Raw genomic sequence first — 6,965 nt, forward strand, 5'->3', positions numbered from 1 at the left:
GGGCCATTGGTTCCCAGTGCTTCATAGCTCAGCTGTGAGACTCAGGCAGATGACATGGGGCACCAGGTGTTTGCAATCCAGGGAACTTGATTGTATAAGGCAGCGCTCCCAGGGCCGGGGTATGTTTAAGAATATTATAACCCAGGGAAAGCCATTTTTCAAAGAAAAACCTGGAACATTGTGCCAGCCAAAGTAAACAGAAATCTTAACTCTATAAGCTGTAATAGGAACAGAAATGGTGATCTGGGTCTCCATATTTTTCCTCGAATTAAGATGCTGGTCATGGGAACAACACTAGCAACATAACGATGTCATGCTCCAAACACAAAGATCGCTAGATTTAAAATTCTATGCCTGTCTACATATGTTCTCAAATTTTAGGCCTCTACATTTTTTACCTCCATGCCTCCCCAGCTTTGGCACAACAATAGCACGGAAAATGGACCTATAGACAAAACGAACTAAGGACAAGACCAAGACCAGTGACAGCAATGAGTGAGCTAATGGATGCTTAATAAAGGTCAACTCTCCCTTTCTGATTAAGTCACATTTTCCCCAGTTTCTCTTCAAAATTAAAGCTTCCCAGCTAATAGTAATTCGAAGGCACTCTGGAGCTGAATTTGGGTGTAGAATTTGGCCTCTTTGGCATCAGGCCCATTCCCAGAATGCCCTGCTTCCCCTGTAGTAAGACTGTAAAAGAAGTCTGAAGCCAGGACACTTTCCCAAGGAGAGATTAAATACTGCATTCATTATGGCAGTTGGAAGGCGGCAATATTGTTCTTCTAGAGGGAGAGATTTATGGCTGCACTTAATGAATGCTAATAGTTTTCTTATCAGTGGGTAGCAATACAAACATTTTTGTGTATGTTAAGGTTAAAGTAAACTTTCGGAGTGGTCTTCCAGAACTTGAAAGCTAATGATTAGTTCTCAACAAGCTTGGCTAATAACAGAAGCCCCTGGAAGGCTGAACAGGTCTAGTTCAGCCAAAATACATTCTTCTTCAGTGTTTTACGACTTCACATCTGCACTCTCAGAACTGGGCTGTCACAAAGATGCTCGAAGCTTTTGTGCTTTTCTTAAACCTCTGGGCAGGGGTACTCTGTAACCAACGTAATCTGGCTGTAGAGGAAAGGGAAGTTGAACGCTTTCCTAATCATGGTAAACTTGTTCAAGGAACTGAAATTTGGTTTGCAAATAGTATCCATTTTAACAAACATTTATTGGGTAATTACTATTATAGAAAATGCTATTAGGCATTTTTTTAGTGTGATGCTGCCAGTTAATTCTCCTGTTCCCTCTCTTAGTTGGAGCATCTGTGGAAATTTGAAGGGAATTATAAATATGCATAGGGAGGTCAAAGTAGCATATGCAAGCCTGCATCTGACTTAAGAGTCTGATATAGTCAACTGGAAATGATCTGTTGAGCCATCTACATGAAGGTGGTAGACACACTAGACTAGAGAGCTAGGGCTTAAATGTTTCCAAGATATAACAGTCTCTAAAATGAAAGAGTACATGAAAAGCTGAAGATGAATATTCCTATATTGATAAACATTAAAGTCATGTCAATCAATTTATGCTAAGTATATATTGACAAAAATTTCAGGGACTATTCTCTAGCACTTGCAGTCCTACCAACTCAGCCAAATAGTTAGATTTAATAGTCAGCCTAGCTCTAGCTCACATTCTGAGACCTCCTACAGCAATTATGACTCAAACCATAAAAGTCAGACATTCCATGTCAAAAAATTTATTGCCCTCCAAATCACCTGGAGCCTAATTTGTGTCCCATTTCATGGCTGCCTCTTCTTTTAAGAAAAAAAAAAAGAAATTAACAGGGAAAAGAAATGGGTGTGTTTACTAGTGTGAAGGTTCTCAGTGCTAGTTTCAAGAACTGTTTTTATCCCAGAAATGATCTAACTCGTATGAAATTTCTGAGCTTCTTCGATTGGGATTTTTCATTTTTTGATATTAGTATGATGACATCTGCTAATGCTGGATGATCGGTAGTCAAACTTCAGTTTATGAACTGAGAAATCTCTGCTAGTACCACACAATTAATAGATGCTTTCTCCTTCTTTGCAAGGGACAAATTAAATTAACAAATCGTGACTGATTTCTAGTATACTGAAGTGAGTCACATCACGAACTGTGTGCATATTTCCCTGAAGATAAATCTCACACCTTGCAATGAAGGCAATATGGCTTCCCTGCCTAGTGCCTAATGCTGTTGCTTAGTAATTGAGAGGTTTGGCCTCCCTGTACTGTGGTAAAAGTTTGAGAAGGAGTCCCAAGGCTGGCAATGTTTTCTGTATCCAGTCAAATAATAGGTTTGCTGGGTTTCCTTTTCTTTCTTTCTTTCTTCTCTCTTTCATTCTTCCTTCCTTCCTTTCTTTCTTTTTTTCATTCTTTCATTTTTCCTTTCTTTCTTCCTTTCTTTCTCTTTCTTTCTTTCTTTCTTTCTTTCTTTCTTTCTTCCTTTTTTTTCTTTTGGCATAGCTATAAACCACATAGCAAGTTAAAGGCAGAGGGTTTTATTTTAAGTCAAACTTTCCAAGTTCTCAGTCCATAGTCTTTGGATCCCCATGACTCTGTCCCTGTAGGGGGGAGCGCGTGCTTCAAGAAGCCAGTGTGAGAAGAGGGTATCTTCCTCATAGAGATCAGGAAGCAGAAAGAGAAGAGAGATTTGTGATAAGACACTGTCCTCCATCACCAAGGATTCACTTGTGGTGACTCCCTCCATCTAGAGAGGCTTTGCTTCCTAAAGTTTAAGTAATCTCAAAATAATAGTGCCAGAGAGAGCTGGTGACCATGTTTTCATATACAAGACTAGGGAGATAGTTCCTATTCAAAGTGCTCCAGTATGGATCATAATCTCACAAGGAAGAGTCTTCTGCTGTGAACCAACTCTGCCTGCCCTCCATCCCCTAACAAATATGGCTGGTGTGGAATAGCTTGAATGAGGGAAATCACTAAATCTTACTAGCTAAGATATAAACAATGTATATAAAATGTAAATATTATGTAATTCTAATTTGTGTTAACAAGCCAAGAGATTCATAGTAAAACACTATGATTTATCTTGGCTAAGATTTGCCTTATTGCTTACATGTGATACCTAAAATGCTATTCTTTCTCATGCTCTCTTGTGCTCTCTCTCTCTCTCATGCTCTCTCATGCTCTCTCATGCTCTCTCTCTCTCTCTTTCTCTCTCTCTCTCTCTCTTCCCTCCCTCTAATAGAGTGAGTGAAAAACATGCATAAAGCATTCAGAACCTAGAGGTTTCTGAACTTTCCTACCAGCAATTGAGAAAACATGCCTTACTTAGCTACAGTGGAACACTTGCTGTATTTGGGTATGGAATCACAGGAGGCCTTTAGTTCCATCACCAAGTGCCTGTGTGGTTAAGAATCATTTTTTGAAAAGTCACAAGAATTGTCTCCAAGTTTCACTTTGCTTATGGAAAGACTCCAGGTACAGGGACATCCTCAGGCAAATGACCTTCTTACTTGCTTTAACATTTAAAAATAGCAAAAATACAGAGTAATCTTGAGTTATGGAACAATATGCAGCCATAAGGCATGTGCAAAGATCCTGATTCAGGAAAGGCCTATAATTGGGCTCCGGGAGGGAGACACTTTTCTGTTTCTTGCTGGTAGGACTGCATGGAACTTCCCTCAGCATATGTGGGGGCATGTAGCATGTGCCTCCCTATGCTGGGACCTAACTGTTCCACAGGGAAGATGTCACAGAAGATGTACTATCCAACTGTGGCATTATCAGCATGAGTTAGTAAGTTCAAGGCTTGCTAAGACTGTTCACCTTTCTACCTTTGAGACCTCCCCCATAAACTAATAAACCTTCCAGTAAAGAAAACATCTGAAAGCTACTCAACTACCTCAGAGGCCACACAGCCACCCAGAGGACCTGGCAGGGTCACTTGATTTGGCGAATTTATTCTTTTCTCTTAGATCTTTTGGACACGAGCCCACATGCAAAGATCACCTGTGACTATTTCTGTACCAGCTCATGTATCCATAGACAAGACTTGCCCCAGGGGAAATGGAGCAGCTGCCAACAGCTGTCCACAGCTGCCACATTGGAAAGCTCCTTTCCTTCTTTTTTGCTGTTGTTATCAGGGCGTACGGTTAAATCCATAAGCCAGGGAGGGTTCCAAGAATACAGTGTGCACAGCCAACCAATAGATTTTGAAAAATTATGAAGCATCTGTGGTAGATGACAGTCAGAATGTCAACTCAGCCCTCCAGGGAACATTTGTGTTTTAGAGACCACCTACTCTATTTGAAAGACGAGAAATTGTCATATCTTGAACTCATCTCCTCTCAGTCATTTCTGTTTTAATGAGCCAAACACTGAGTTATTCTTGGAGGGAGCGTCATTTTGAAAGTGGAGGAAATTATGTCCGCATGTGTCAAGTTTGTCAAATATCTCAAAGTCCCTGGGAATGAGGATGGCAGAGACACACAAATTCAAGACAAATATAGAAACTTGATGATAAAGCCAATTGAGTTGCTGAATCTTTCACCTTCATAATCTGCCAGAACTTCAAGACTGGTAGCTCCCAATGCAGAAGGCGCGATGAAAGTACACCTGGCTGGTTTAAGAGAAATCTCAGCTTTACCAGCCTTCATTCATGTCCTGCCTTGCCCTTATGGCACGGTCCTTCCATCTGAAGAAAACATACTGAGTGCAGGGAAGGTTCAGGGACCCAGTGTTCCAGTTTGCCTGTAAGGAAGAAGAAGTTGTATCCAGATTCGACTCCCCACCGGCCATTCTCCATCTCTCTCTGACAAGGTGTTTCCTGGGCATCTATCTACTCAGAGTCCCTGTGAAGAGGGCAGCACCTCCAGGCTGTTAAAAGCAGATAAACGCCTGTTGTTTTACAAGGGTGGGGTGGGAGAGCGGGTGTAAACCTCTTTGCACTACACAAAGGAGGCCCGATAATCACAAATTGCCTTGTCAAACACCAGAGATACTTAGTTATTAATGGAAATAATAACAGATTCTATCAGCTTTGCACACTATAATCAAAGGGAGATCAAAAGGAACCAATATTACAAACAGTTAACAGCGAAAACACACTAATGAGATAAAAACCACTTTCATCCCTCCCTTCTCAAAAGCACTGGTGGAATAATTATTGATAATAAATACAATTCTTTAAATGTCGACAGTATTTTAATACCAAAACTCTAGCCACACAGTTGAAGCTTTTCCTTGTGAGATAAAATTATGTTTTATATTTAGGAAAATAGTAGCATCCTTCAGATACTACAGGAGTGCATGACTACTAATCCTCAAATGGATTGGTTGTCTCAGGCGCATGACTACTAATCCTCAGACGGATTGGTTGTCTCAGGCTAAACACCCATGGCCTGTGGTTGCTTCAAATGTTTCAGCAAAGAGTCATCTCAGTTGTTAATAACTGAGGCAAGGTACAAAAATGAGTGGGGGAACCTATTCCCTAGATATGATTTAGAACGAATTGCTATCACAACAGAGCCTGACCTTTCACCATTAACTGCACTCAACGTTTCTTTATGTCCTCTAAAAATATTGGCATGTGCCACGGCCTTTCCTGGGAGGCAAATGGGTATTTCTTTCACCTTTTCTTCTGTAGAGGAAATGATGATGATGGTGATAGTGATGATGATGATGGTTGGCCATGACCCTTTTATTCTTACAGTTTTGACTTGAAGTTTCACATTCTGTAACATCTGTGTCATTCATAGAACATTGGTATTGTAACTTATTTATTTTAACAAAGCTTTTTTTAAAATAACCTTAGCAGAGTGAAAACAGTATGTCCAACATAAAAGAAAAAGATCTGTTCAAGACTTATGCTGAATATATATATATGTATATATATATACATACATATATATATATATATATATATTCTCTTGAAATAGGAAATAGGAACTGACTTTCCATACAAAAATATGGACAAACACCTAAGAAATTTAGGAGCCCCCAATGGTCCAAATGGATCATTTGATTAATCTGTGAGATCGTGAATATTGATAAATATAGTTTCATTTTTTTTTAAAATTAGAGGAAAATACTTTGTAGTCTTTCTTTATCAGAATGTGAGGTAAAAAGATTTGCCACTTTAAATTATAAAAGATGTTGTGGACATTAAGCCAGAGACCCAGGCGGCAGCCACCATTTTCTCCCGGGTGAGGTTCTGAGACTGGAGCAGCCAGCCCGGAGGCGCCTTAAGCCAGAGACCTGGGCAGGATTTGCCATTTTCTCTCAGGTGAGTTTCTGAAACCTGAGCAGCCAGCCGGGAGCCACAAGCCCCACGACGCCCAGGGGAGCCGCAGGGCGGCAGGGACACGATCCTCTCAGCTTCCGAGTGACAGAGGGGGTTCAGCATCCTCCTCTGCCCCTTCCCTGCAAGTGGAGGGCCTACCTCCAGAGAGCGCATGAAGCCAGAGACCCGGGCAGGATCCGCATTCTCTCTTGGGTGAGTTTCTGAGATCAGAACAGCCACCTTGGAGGAACAGGCCCCACGAGTCGCAGGGGACTTGCAGGGCAGCAGGGACAGGACAAGCTCTAGCCAGAGACTCTAAGAACATCTAACACCAAAAAGCAAAAGATGGCGAAAGGCAAACGCAAGAATCCTACCAACAGTAACAAGGCTTCATCAGAACCTAGTAGTCCCACTGCAGCAAGTCCAGGATATCCCAAAACACTGGAAAAGCAAGAATTGGATCTTAAATCATATCTCACAATGCTGATAGAGGAACTTAAGAAGGACATGAATAACTCCCTTAAAGAAATACAGGAGAATACAGGTAAAGAGGTACAAGCCCTTAAAGAGGAAACAAAAAAATTTCATAAGGAATTACAGGAGATCATCTGCAATGGACAGAAACAGATGGATTTAACAGATATCTACAAAGCATTTTACCCTAAAACAAAAGGATATACCTTCTTCT

The sequence above is a fragment of the Mastomys coucha genome, unplaced genomic scaffold (genome assembly GCF_008632895.1).
Source record: "Mastomys coucha isolate ucsf_1 unplaced genomic scaffold, UCSF_Mcou_1 pScaffold23, whole genome shotgun sequence".
Classification (NCBI taxonomy): domain Eukaryota; kingdom Metazoa; phylum Chordata; class Mammalia; order Rodentia; family Muridae; genus Mastomys; species Mastomys coucha.